Raw genomic sequence first — 13,955 nt, forward strand, 5'->3', positions numbered from 1 at the left:
TGATGGGCAGAAGCAGACAGAAACTGACCAGACACCCTGAGATTCAGCAGTAAAGTGGAACATTTAAGTGTCCCCAGGGATTTCGCAGAGCCTACCAGTTCCTCTTCTAACAGCTGTTGCCACTGCTGACAGGCCAAGTAATATACATCACGGTATGTGATGCAATATTTGCTCCATAAGACGCACAGACATTTCCCCCCACATTTGGAGGAAAAAAGTGCATCTTATGGAGCGAAAAATACAGTAGCTTTTTTCATCAACCCTGTAGTTAATATTTATATATGCAAAATAAATAAAGAATTTTCATGTATTTATTCCTCTCTCTTCCCAATCACCAGAAAGCAGTACTCTTTAATGATATTTTAAACTGGTTTGCTTAATTGTTAGAGAGCCAATAAATGCTACTTCTATCACAGATACAGAGTTTAAGAATAAATGCGATTTTAATATACTTTTAAAGATTTTAAAATTTTATATTGGAATTTGGATTCACAACTGAAGTTATAAACTCAATGTTTCAATTTTTTGTTTTCACTAAGAAACTGAAGTTCCCCTAAACCAGAAACATTTTACAAATAAATGTAGGCTGATAGGGAAGGTTTGAGGAAGATATAAATCTCATTTGCTGTATTATTAAAATGGTGCAATTCTTTACTGACTTCTAAACTGTATAATACTCCTCTCATCTATTTTGAACACTTTAGTAGAAATGCATGCATGTCCCGATGTAGGAAAAGAAGTCAGGGTTATTGTTCCCAGGATAGAGAATACAAAAAAATTACTATGTTAAAAAGAGTCCCCAAATTAGTAAGATTCATCGAGAATATCCACCTTTAGACTTCCGACCAAGATGGAGGGCTAGACAGACACGCTATGTCTCCTTCCACATCTAAGAAGGAATACAACTACTTCAAAACTAGAGACAATCAGAAGTTCCAGAAAATCAAGCTGCATGGAAGTACAACAATCAAAGAAATAAAGAAGAAATATTCATCCAGACAGGCAGGAGGGGTGAAGCCAGGGCGGAAAGGACCTGGTGTGGTAGCAGCAGCAGCGGCAGGCCGGCAGAAAGCTGAGTCACACGTTTTAAAAACTAGGGAGGGACACCCGGGGAGCACTCCCAGCACCAGACCAGATCACACAGCTCACGGGCCCAAGGCCATGGAAAATAAAGCCTCATTACTTCTGACTGTGCAAATCAGTGGGGGTGGGGGCAGAGGAAGAAACTGCGGGTCTCTCAGTAGAGCCTGCTTGTTTAAAGGGCTCCCACAGTCCTAGAACGTCCACAGACCCATCCACTCTGGGAACAAAAGCCAGGGCAACAGCAAGAGAGGCACCAGTCCCATATGAAAGTGGGTGAAATGCCTAGAAAACAGATGAGTGCTGAGCAAGAAGCATTGTTCCCTCTGACCCTTCCCCCACATACAGTGCCACAACGTGGTGAAACAGGTCGCCCTGTACTGACGAATACCTAAGGCTCCGCCCCTTACAATGTAACAGGTGTGACACCTCTACCTAATACACAGAGACAAACACAGGAGCCTGTCAAGATGAGGAGGCAGAAAAGGATGGCCCAAAAGAGGGAGCGGATCAAGGTTCCAATGGGAGAACTAAGAAACTAGGAGATAGCCAACCTAACAGATGAGAAGATAGCCAACCTATCAGATGTAGAGTTCAAAACACTGGTGATAAAGATGCTCACAGGCTTGACAGATATGCTTAAGTATGGCAAACGCATAAAGGAAGACATGAAGGTTATGCTAAATGAAACGAAGGAAAATCCACACAAAATCAATGGTGAGGGGAAGAAAACCGGGGTTCAAATCAATGATTTGGAACATAAGGAAGAAAAAAACAGTCAACCAGTACAGAATGAGGAAACAAGAACTGAAAAAAGTGAGGAGAGGCTTAGGAACCTCTGGGACAACTTTAAACGTACCAACATCCGAATCACAGGGGTGCCAGAAGGAGAAGAGGAAGAGCAAGAAATTGAAAGCTTATGTGAAAAAATAATGAAGGAAAACTTCCCAAATTTGGCGAAGGAAACAGACATACAAGTCCAGAAAGCACAGAGAGTCCCAAACAAGCTAGACCCAAGGAGGACCACACCAAGACACATCATAATTAAAATGCCAAAGGTTCAAGATAAAGAGAGAATCTTAAGAGCAGCAAGAGAAAAGCAAAGTTACCTACAACGGGGTGCCTATGAGACTGTCAGCTGATTTCTCAAAGGAAACTTTGCAGATGAGAAGGGAATGGCAAGAAGTATTCAATGTGATGAAAAGCAAGGACCCACAACCAAGATTACTCTATCCAGCAAGGCTATCATTTGGAAATGGAAGAGCAGATAAAGTGCTTCCCAGACAAGGTAAAGCTAAAGGAGTTCGTCATCACTAAGCCATTATTATATAAAATGTCAAAGGGGCTTACTCAAGAAAAAGAAGATCAAAACTATGAACATTAAAATGACAACAAACTCACAACTATCAACAACTGAATCTAAAAAATAAAAACAAAATCCAACTAAGCAAACCAGGATAGGAACAGAATCATAGGTATGGGGATCATTTGGACGGTTAACAGCTGGGAGGGGGAAGAGGGAGAAATGGGGAAATGGTGCAGGGAGTAAGAACCATAATTGGCTGGTACAAAATAGACAGGGGGAAGTTAAGAATAATATAGGAAAGGGTGAAGCCAAAGAACTTAGATGCACGTCCCATGGACATGAACAAAGGGGGGGTGAGATTGCTGGAGGGAAGGGGGGTACTGGGTGGAGGGGAACAAAGGGAAAAAAAATTGAGACTACTGTAACATAATCTAAAATATACTTTAAAAAAAGAAAAGAATATCCACCTTTATCTGGTGTCCCTCTAACAGGAAACATTATAATAAGTGAAAAGGTAAGGTATCAAAATATGAGGCTGAATTTGGCCACCAGTAAGGAATAGAAAAAAGAAATAGCAGTAATTTAGACATTAGTGCCGAGGATGATACCTGGCAAATATAAGACACTTAAGAAATGTTACTTTTGGATGTGGGGCAAGAACTTAAGAACAGCTGGATTTGTTGCCAAGGGTGTCTCAAGGCACATGGGGAAATAAAAGACTTAAGAGAATGGTGGGAAGCCCACACAACCTCAAACCTGGGCTAAGACAGTAAGAAGAAACAAAGAGCCTAATCTATTAGCAGACAGATGCGGACTCTTTACAGTTTAGGAATTTGAGTGGGAAGAGAAGAGAGTGGACAGAGGCAGTGCAAGGGGAGAAGGAGTAAACAGTAAATTGTACATGCTTTCCTTGTTGCTTATAAATGCTGGCATTTCCAAATATTTACATTAACTTCTAATTTTAAGAAAAAATTTGCAGTATCTTCTCCTGGTTACAAACACTGGTTATATTAATGAAACTGTATGGCCCTGGCTGGTGTAGCTCAGTGGATTGAGCACCAACCTGTGAACCAAAAGATGGCCGGTTCAATTCCCAGTAGGGCACATTCCTGGGTTGTGGGCCAGGTCCCAGGTTCAGGATGTGTAAGAGGCAACTAATTGATGTTTCTCTCACACATCAATGTTTCTCTCTCCCTTTCTTTCTCCCTCCCTTCCCCGCTCTCTAAGTAAATCAATAATAAAACATTTTTAAAAGACACTGTATATTTCATAACATGAATATCAAAACACTGGTTGGAGTATTTAAAAAGCAGTAATATAAAAAGTTGCAATCTTTAGAGACTTAAACTCTTAAAACTAGATTTGCTTTCTAATTTAGAGAGTGCTAAATAAATATACATGTGGGAAGTTTTAAAGCCTAATTTAAGTTTAAAGAACATATTTAGATACATACACAAAAACTTTAGCCCTGGCTGCTGTGGCTCAGTGGATTGAATGCTGGCCTGTGAACCAAATGTCACTGGTTCGATTCCCAGTCAGGGCACATGCCTGGTTTGTGGGCCAGGTCCCTGGTTGGGAGTAGGCAACAGACAACCACACATTGATGTTTCTCTCCCTCTCTTTCTCCCTCCCTTCTTCACTCTCTAAAAATAAATAAATAAAATATTTTAAAAATAAAAATAAAAATAAAAAATAAATCAACATAAATTCTCATTTCACTGGGTCAATACCTAGGAGTAGGAATGCTGGGTTGTATGATAAGTGTATGTTTACATTATAAAGAACTGACAAATGTTTTTCTTAAGTTGCCGTATCAGTTGCATTGCCATCAGCAACGGGAGAAAGCACTGATTGTTCCACATCTTGTTAGCATTTGGTATTGTCATTTTTCCTTCATTTTCTTAATTTATTAATTTTCTCAGTAGCTTTACAGTGCTATTTGCAATACCATAATTACTAATGATGTTTATCTTTGGGTATATTTATTTGCTGTCCATACACCTTTTTGGGAAATTTTCTACTTAAATCTTTTGCCAAATTTTGAACTAGGTTGTTTACTTATTAAATTTTGTGAGTACGTTATATGTTTTGAATACAGGTCTTGTCAGATATGTGACAAAGGAATATTTACTCCCAATCTGTGGATTGTCTTTTCACTCTCATAACACTGTTGCCAGCAGAAGTTCTTAATTTTATTAAAGTCAAATTTATCAATGTAATGATTTATAGATCACGTTTTTCGTGTCATATTTAAGATATCTTTGCCTGACCAAAGGTGAAAAAGATTTTGTCTTTTATTTTCTTCAAGATATTTTATAGCTTTAGGTCTTACCACAAGGTCTATGAACCATTTTGAACTAGTTTTTGCATAAACTGTGAGGTATTTTTTGCATTGAGGCTATAATAAAGGAAAGGATTCTGTTTTTTAATTACATTGTATTGATTATACTATTACAATTGTCCCAATTATTCCCCACTGGCCATCCTCCACCCACCACCCCTCACTCCCTCAGGCGATCCCCACACCATTGTTCACATCCATGGGTTATGCAAAGGTTCTTTGGCTACTCCATTTCCTATGCTGTACTTTACATCCCCAGGGCTACCCTGTAACTATTTGTACTTCTTAATCCCCTCTTCACCCATTCCCCCTCACCACCCTCCCATCTGGCATCCATCAAAACACTCTCTGTATCCATTATTCTGTTCTTGTTTGCTTAGTTTGTTTTTTAGTTTCAAATGATAATACATAGTTATTGCCATTTCATTGATCATAGTTTAGATCTTTTCTTCTTAAATAAGTCCCTTGAACATTTCATAATAATGGTTTGGTGATGATGAACTCCATTAGATTTTTCTTGTCTGGAGAGCTCTTTATCTGCCCTTCTATTCTAAATGATATATTTGTTGGGAAGAGCAATCTTGCTGTAGGTCCCTGCTTTTCATGACTCTGAATATTTCTTACCAATCCCTTCTAGCCTGCAAAGTTTCTTTTGAGAAATCAGCTGACAGTCTTATGGGAACTCCCCCATAAGTAACTAACTGCTTTTCTCTTGCTGTTTTTAAGATTCTCTCTTTACCCTTAACCTTTTGCATTTTAATTATGTGTCTTGGAGTGGGCATTTTTGTAACCATCTTGTTTTGGACTCTATGTGCTTCACTGATTTCCATGTCTATTTCCTTCACCAAATTAGGGAATTTTTCTTGCATTTTCAAATAGATTTCCAATTTTTTGTTTTCTCTTCTCCTTCTGACACCCCTATGATGTGTATGTTGAAATGCTTAAAAGTTGTCCCAGATGCTGCTTAAACTATCCTTGTGTTTTTGGATACCTTTTTCTTCCTGTTGTTCTAATTTTTTGTTTGTTTGCTTTTGTTTTCCTTCCTTATGTTCTAAATTATTGATTTGATTCTTGGCTTCACCCACTCTACTGTTGTTTCCCTGTAAATTGTTCATTTCGATTAGTGTATCCTTCATTTCCGACTGGATCTTTTTATGCTGTTGAAGTTCTCACTAAGTTCCTTGAGCATCCTTATAACCAGTGTTTTGAACTCTGCATCTGTTAGATTGTTTATCTCCATTTTGTTTAGTTCTTTTTCTGGAGTTTTGATTTGTTCTTTCATTTGGGCCATGTTTCTTAGTCTCCTCATTTTGGCAGCCTCCCTGAGTTTATTTCTATGTATTAGATAGGGCTGTTATGATTCTGTCTTGATAACATGGCCTAATATAGTAGGTGTCCTGCGGGATCCAGTGGCACAGCCTCCCCTATCACCAAAGCTGGGTGCTTAAGGTGCATCCTTCACGTGGGCTGAGTACACCTTCCTCTTATAGTTGAGCCTTGATTGCTGTTGGCGGGTCAATGGGAGGGATTTACCCAGGCCAGTCAGCTGCAAGGACTGGCTGTGACCACTATCAACGTCCATGGAGGATCAGCTGTGCAAGAGCAGGGTGACAGTGCTCCAATGTGGTCTTTGGTGCTCACTGGATGTGCAGACTCTGCAGTTTCCTGGCTGATGCATGCCAAAGTTAGCCCCCACCTGTGTTTGGCCTTGGGGCAAACATGCCTGAGCTATAAAGCAATCTGAGATGGCTGCTACTTATGCTGGGCTTGGACATTCCCAGGTGAGGCCAACCTGTGAACCCAAGCTGGCTGCTGCTAATGCTGGGCCTGAGGCCACTCAGCAAGTGGAACAGAGGCTAGGGGCTCACCAAAGCTGGCTGTTGCTTCTTTGAGAGGATTTAGATAAGCTGTGAAACGTAAGCCTATACAAGCCACTCATATGGAAAAGTTACTCTTAACAGATTGTGTGGGCCCCTAAGAAGGATGGGATAGAGAGAGTCTCAGGGAATCTCCAGGGTGAGGCGAACAGTGTTAGCCAGGTTGATGAAGTCTCAGATATGGCACCCACCTGCAGCTCTATGGTTCTGTAGGAGGAAGGTTCAGAAAAGGGACAATGGCCTCTAGCCACCCTTCTGTCTGGAAAAATCTGTCCCCCACCTCTCACCTTGATCCAGACACTTCAGTTCCTCTCTCTATGCCACTGGTACCTTTCAAGCTGCTACCCTGGTGCTGGAGCTCCGAGGGAGTTAGTGTGAGTAAGTTCATGTGTGGTTTAAGAGAAACTGCTTGGGTCTCCAGAAGTTTCTTCCACTGACTCAATCTCTGCTGGTTTTTGCTGCCAGAAGTTATGGAGACTTATCTTCCAGACACTGGAACCCTGGGCTAGGGGGCCTGGTGTGTGGCTGGGACTCCTTGATCCCAAGATATCCCTCCTGAATTTCTACCCATCACACGTGTATGTGAGACTACCCCGTTCAGCATCTCTGACCCTCCTACCAGTCAGGATGGATATAGATTCTTTAATTATGCATTTGTCAGACTTCCATTCAACTTGATTTATGATGGTTCTGAGTGATGTCTGTTCTATAGTTTAATTTTAATTTTGATGTGGCTGTGCAAAGTGGCAAGCCATGTTTACCTATGCTGCCATCTTGACCGGAAGTCCTCTATTGTTTTTAAAGATTTTATTTATTTTTACAGAAAAGGGAAGGGAGAGAGAAAAAGAGGGAGCGAAACAACGATGAGTTGCTTCTTGCATGCTCACAACAAGCAACGTGGCTCACAACCCAGGCATAAGTCCTGACCAGGAATCAAACTGGTGTCCTTTTGGTCCACAGAATAACGCCCAACCCACTGAACCACACCAATCAGAGCAGAAAAGACTCTGTTTTGACGTTTGAGTGTTGATTGCTCTGAAGTCCTGATTCCTTCCCCCTTTTGCCCCACATTTAAGGAAAGCAATAAGAAAATCCAGTCACTCACTCCCTCAGTGTTGGTGGGATGTTAAAACCATGTAAATCCCAAACATTGGAACTATAACACAAGTCCCTTTTCAAGCCACAATAAAAACTAAAACTAACTACCCTGCTTCACTCTTGCTTAAATTTAGACTAAACCTAAGCCCTTGTCCTTCAAGAACCCTTTTGCAGCTTATTGTGCAAGTAAACTTTATTTCATATTACATATCCACTAACACTTTTATGTCAGTGTCTGAACATTTAATAAATTCCTAGGCAGGAGCTGTTCATTGTCATACTAGGTATCCTAGTAAAAGATTTTTTTTTTTTTTTGGCATATGAATATCTAACTATTCCATACTGTCCTTTCTGTACTGAATTGCTTTTATACCTTTGCCAAAAACAAATTGATCATTTTTGTGTGTCTGGATTCTCTATTTTGTCCCACTGATCTGCATGTCTATCTTTTCTCCAATACCACACTAGCTTGAGTACTGCAGCTATATAAGTTGAAATCAGGTAGCATGAGTTCTCCAACTTTGCTCTTCTTTTTCAAACTTGTGTTGCCTTTCCTAGTTCCTTTTTTTGTCCATATCAATTTTGGATTCAGCTTATCAGTTTCTATAAGAAATCCTGCTGGAATCTGGCCTGGTATTGTACTGAATCTATAGGTCAGTATGGGAAGAATGGAAATCTTAACAAGAATGAGTGTTCCAATCCATGATTATGAAATATCTCTCCATTTATGTAGGTCTTCTTTGGTTTCATTCATCAGTGTTATTTCAACTTTCAGCATACAAATCTTAAACATATTTTATAAAAGTTAATACTTAAGTATTTCATGGGTTTTAGTGCTATTAAGATGGTACTTTTAAATTTTAATTTCTAATCATTCTTGCTAGTATAAAGAAATACAATTGATAGATATATATTGATTGTCCTTCAACCTAACTGAATTCACCTATTAGATCTAGAGCTCTTTTGAACAACCTTCCAAATTTTCTATACAGACATACTGTCCATTAAAAAAGATAGTTCTTGCTCTTTGAAAAATACTGTTAAAAAAAAAAAAATAAAGACAAGCCACAGACTGGGAAAAAATATTTCCCTATCACATATGATGTAGCTATTCTACTCCTAGATATTTATGCAAGAGAAAAGAAAGTATATATCCCTCCAAAGATTTGTACATGAGTGATCATAGCAGCTTTATGTATGACAGCTAAAAGCTGGAAACATCCCAAATGTCTATCAACTAGTAAATGTACAAAAAAAATTGTAGTATATGTATACAATGTAATACTACTCAGCAATAAGAAGAAATAACACATAACCTGGATGAAAACATATACATAATAAAAACATATATACTAGAATAGAGGAAAATGAATTCAGTGTTGCAGAGGATGTGAACCTAGATATGTGTTTCCATTCAGCACTTATTCATTTACTATCAAGTAAAAAGTTAGTAACATGCTTACATACCATGTAACATTCGTGTCCTATTTCTAGGAAACATTTCTCACCAGTCTTCCAATTCTCCCACAGTGTGTACTGGGCACATTATAAATGCTTTTAAATTTTAATTGGGTGGAATGACTAAGTTAATTACTTCTAACCAGGAACCCTACCTTATTTCAACTCCTAATGTTAAAAATTTTCTAATACATTATTAATATGCTATTAGTTGATTTTTTTCCCCCTTCCATTACTTCAGAGTCAGTTTGATCAATTATCAAGGATGGAGTAATATAAAGTGTGAATCAGAAAACAGGCAACCTGGGTCCAATTCATAGTTCTGCCACTTACTGTATCTAGGGCAAATTACTTGACTTCTTTGAGTCCCAACCTATTAACTCTTCATTTGTAAAATGGGAATGATATAAAACTACCTCACAAAATTATTTTAAGGCTCAAATTATATAATATATAAAACAACACTTTATAAATTATAAAGTGCTTTAGTTTTAATCAGGTAGATGTAAACATCTGTTTAGGGTCCACTCCAGTTCCCCTAGAAAATCCTTTCAGGGGAAAGAGAAAAATTATTGATTTAAGATTTTTATCATGTGTTTCTTTTCCTTCAAAAAAAAAATGCAGCTAGAAATATAAGTGGTTAAAGTTTACTATAGCTATACAGGTGGACACTTCTTACAATAGAGAAGCAAGCAGTTCAAATGCTCAATAAGAGACAGAGACTGAATATATTAATTAGATAAAAATAGATTCAAGACTCTGAGTATTTTCCAATCAGGAGAAAAGAAAGATTCTATATTCAGTCAGGGCACATCAGAGAAGGAAAACTCTGACTCCAAAAAACCTCCGCTGCCTGCGGCATACCTCTTCAGGGGAAAGGCTAAGGGAGTAAACCCCGACAGAAAATCCGGAGCCGGAGTCCCTAAGGCGGTTTGACGTTGTAGTCAACACCGGCAACTCCTGCGGCGCACCTGAAGCCAAGCTGTATTGACTCCGTCTTTCCCTTGGACCCTTCAGCTGCGAAGAGAGGGGGGGTCTGCTGCATGGGCAACAGCAGACCCTCCATATTACCCTGCCCAGGCTCTGTAGCTTCAGCGTCATCGCACTTGATTCAACACGGGAGGAGACAGATACCATGTCACTCCCGAGTCAGACTGCACAACCATTTTCGGCGGTGCAGATAGACTCTGAGGAAGCTACACCATCGTCTCTCGAGACGGACGGCTGCCGACGACGACGACGACGACTACTCAAATTAAAAATATGTAAGCCACCCCAGCTGGTATGGCTCAGTGGGTTGGAGCATCGTCCAGGCCACCGAAAGTCACAGATTCCATTCCTAGTTAGAGCATGTACCTAGGTTTTGGGTTCAGTCCCAAGTTGGGGTACATGCAAGAGACAACAGTTTGATGTTTCTCTCACATTGATATTTCTCTCTCTCTAAAATCAATAAACATATCCTCAGGTAAAGATTAAAGATAAATAAATTGATTTAAAATTTTTCATTGAGTAGAAACGCCAACCTTTAACTGGTTTCACAAGTATGCATACACACTTCACTCAGCGCATCTCTTATATAGTCATACACACACCCATTATAATTTAATTATAAGGTTCAAGATCTCACTATAAGGGAAACAAAGCTTAATACCAAGGCCCTGTGCAATTTATTTTTTGTTTACCTTCAAGCATTTTCCACTTCCAAAGTAGACCCAAAGACATTTTACATTTGCAGGGGTGGAGGGCAGTGATGGGGAGGGACTGAAGGGGAAAAATATATGATTGCCTAGACAATTTAGCAGTTCAACAATTCTACCAACCTATTAACTTCTGTAAAACAAAACGTTTAGCAAAAGTGTATTAGGGTCATCTATACACTCAGTCCAGTCAGACTTATAAGCCCAACTCAATTTTCAGAAATATTCAAGAAATACTGCTTCGATATACCTAGATAGCCTTGAAAATTAACTTCACATATCTTTTACTTTTTTGTTTTTATAATAAGTTTCTAGATATGTTTGGGGGCAGGGAGGAGAGTATCTGTAAATGAAATATAAAATTCCATACAGATGTGTGTATGTACTTGCATTTTTGACCCAGGTTCCACACCTTCTGTTGGATTCTCAATGGATTTCATGAACTCAAAAGAGGCTGAGAACTGCTACTGTATTTCACAGGGCACACTTTTCAAATCTAAGAGCGGTAATTATATCACGGTTGATTATTAATTGCTAAGTAAAATAAGGTTTTCCATCCACAGAAATAACGGCTCACAAGCTTTATGACTGCATCGCTGGATTAAAAGCAGACCTTGAATTTAAGAGCCTTATGAAAGATACTGCTTATCAGTATACAACCCACTCTGCAGTTCTAGAAAAGGTTAATATCTCCTTACCAAAAAGCCAAGATTCACCTGCAACAACTTGGACTACCTCGCTGATATAAACTTTCTTTTTTTAATAGTCTTTTGTACTGTCTAAATTTTTCTGCAATAATTAAAAGTTGTATACAATTTGTCATCTATTTTACTACCTTAGTTACAAAGTCACTGAATTGCTAATGTAATTTTCTTCTTACCAAAGCCCCGGTTTTCTGTACTTAAAAACAAAACTCATTTCAAGAGGTCAAAGGAAACAGCATTAGCCACCTAAAAAATAAAAAAAGGCAAAGTAGTCCTTTTCTGGCTAGTCTATGTTAAGTTTATAAGAAACACTGCCGTCAGCTCTCTAAAATACTGGCAGGACTTAAGGCATAATGTTTCAAAACGAAAAATGACATAACTTTTAAAGGTAAGTGATAAAACCTATGCTTCCCACAGAACAAAAAAAAAGTTAAATTTGAAGTTCTTATTTAAAATTCTAAAATTACACTCACAAAAAGAAATTTACATGCACAGCCTAAAAACCAAAGTTAAAAATCATTAAGTGGATTTTTATATTTTAAATCAAAGCCAAACATATTCACGGTTGTTAATTTTCGGCTTTCTGAATATTTTCTGCTTAAGGTATTCACTGTTGCCATAAAAACTTGATCAGAAAAATCCCTTTGAAATGTTTTATAAATTAAATGCCAGTGTTCCTGCTATGCAGAATGAATATTTCACTTGATTATTTTAGGAAAAGACTAGCCTCATTCATAAGCTACGTCTAAACCTAAAAGGGGAAATGTGTTTGTCTCCAGAACTTTTTTTAAAAATGAGCAAAAAAGTTGATGAAATAACACTGCTGCCACGTCTCTTCCCCTCCCCCACTCACGTAGTGGCTATTTCATCCCTTTAGCGTGCATTCCAAGGGAAAGTCAGAGCCACAGCTCTCGGAGAAACCAGAAACAGTTAAGTTGAAATTGGCAAACCTCCTCCGCCTTTTATTTAGATCAATTCCTAAAAGGAGATCTAGCTTCTTATTCATCCCTTTCTAAAGGAAAGAGTGCAAAAATTCCAAGAACATTCTCCACTCTATCCGGGACGCCTAAGATCAGTAGTGTCTGAAAACTAGACGGTACTTAATATATTCAATTATTTAGGAAAATAGTCTCATATTCAGGATACCACTACTCTCCCTTAAGACACAGACCCGGGGGCCATTCATGTATTCCAACTCCAAGTTCACTAATGAGGACTTTAAAAGCAGCAAACTCTGTTGAGAAAGAGGGACAGGGGAGAAGCTCACATGCCTTTAAATTTTTTCTGTATAAAAAGGGGAAGGAAAAAGCCGAGCCTTCCCGAAGACTGGGTGATATGACAGCAGACTTCCTTAACCAGTCGGCAAGTCGCTGCCCGGGGCTACGTCTAGCTACTCTAGCAGCACCGCTGTGCGCAACATGCGAGTTATCCCAAAACTTCTCTTCCCAGACCCGTGGCTTTCCGATAGGGGAAAAATTGCCTGGAGGGCTTCAGCTCTCAGCTTTAAAATACGCTGTCGGTGGCCACATACTAACTAATCATCTGCTGCTATGGAGGCCGAAACCCCACGCCCCGCACACGCGTTCCCTTCAGCTTTGTAGGGAGGACCAGGTATGAGAGGAGCTCGGAAAAATCAACAGGGTGATTCCACCCCGGGAAGGAATATCCAAGAAAGTTCTGGTCCCTGGGGCGGGGACAGAGGCTGCCGCAGCCCGAATGGCTGGAGGCGCCCACCAGGGAGGAGGTGAGAAGGGGAGCACAGACCCGGGCAGAGAGGCCTCTGGGATAGACAGGGGTCGCGCGGCGGAGGCCGAGGGGCCGAGTCTCCAGATAAGATACTGAGACTGTGGTGGAAAACTGGCGAACCCTCACCCCCCAAGCCATCCCACCAGACGGGGCAGGGACAGGACCACCTGACCGTCCGAGAAGGACCACAGCTGCCCGAGGGGCTCGGCCTCAGTCTCCAAGGTCGGGGGAGCGTCTCACCTGGGAAGCAGGACGGGAGCGCCTTCTTCAATCCCCTGTTGCCTGCACACGGGCGGGTTCCCTGCTCCCTTCTTTCAGTCCGCTGGCGGCAGGACTGGGCGGCAGAGGGAGCCAGTAAGCCTTTTTATAACCTCTAGGCCGCCAAGGCAACGTTGGGGTAGGAGGCGACTGCAGACCTCTCTCTACGTGAGCTCTATCACACCAGCGTCCCGCCGACTGCGCAGGCGCCCGCTCCGGCCCCCAGCCCACCCCCACGCCCAGCCCACACCCGCCGCCCACACTCGCGCTCTCCGCAACTGCCGGAGTCTGAGGCCGAGAATTGGGGCTGGCGGGCGGGCCTGGGATGTAACGCGCCTGTGCAAAGTTCCCCTCATGCCAGCGTCACCGTGGTTACCTCGGATTTGTCCA

General features: G+C 40.5%; 1 protein-coding gene across 2 annotated transcripts in view; it reads right to left on the reverse strand.

Moving 5' to 3' along the window:
- P4HA1 (prolyl 4-hydroxylase subunit alpha 1) overlaps positions 1-13,696 on the reverse strand; it is a 97,712-nt gene extending 84,016 nt beyond the window's left edge. For both annotated transcript variants that reach the window (XM_090279471.1, XM_090279473.1), the window contains exon 1: positions 13,548-13,696. The gene's annotated coding sequence lies outside the window, so the exon portion shown is untranslated. The remainder of the gene's footprint in view (positions 1-13,547) is intronic.
- Between the last annotated feature and the right edge of the window lie 259 nt (positions 13,697-13,955).

Source organism: Furipterus horrens, unplaced genomic scaffold, assembly GCF_987537825.1.
Source record: "Furipterus horrens unplaced genomic scaffold, mFurHor1.1.pri manual_scaffold_5, whole genome shotgun sequence".
NCBI lineage: Eukaryota > Metazoa > Chordata > Mammalia > Chiroptera > Furipteridae > Furipterus > Furipterus horrens.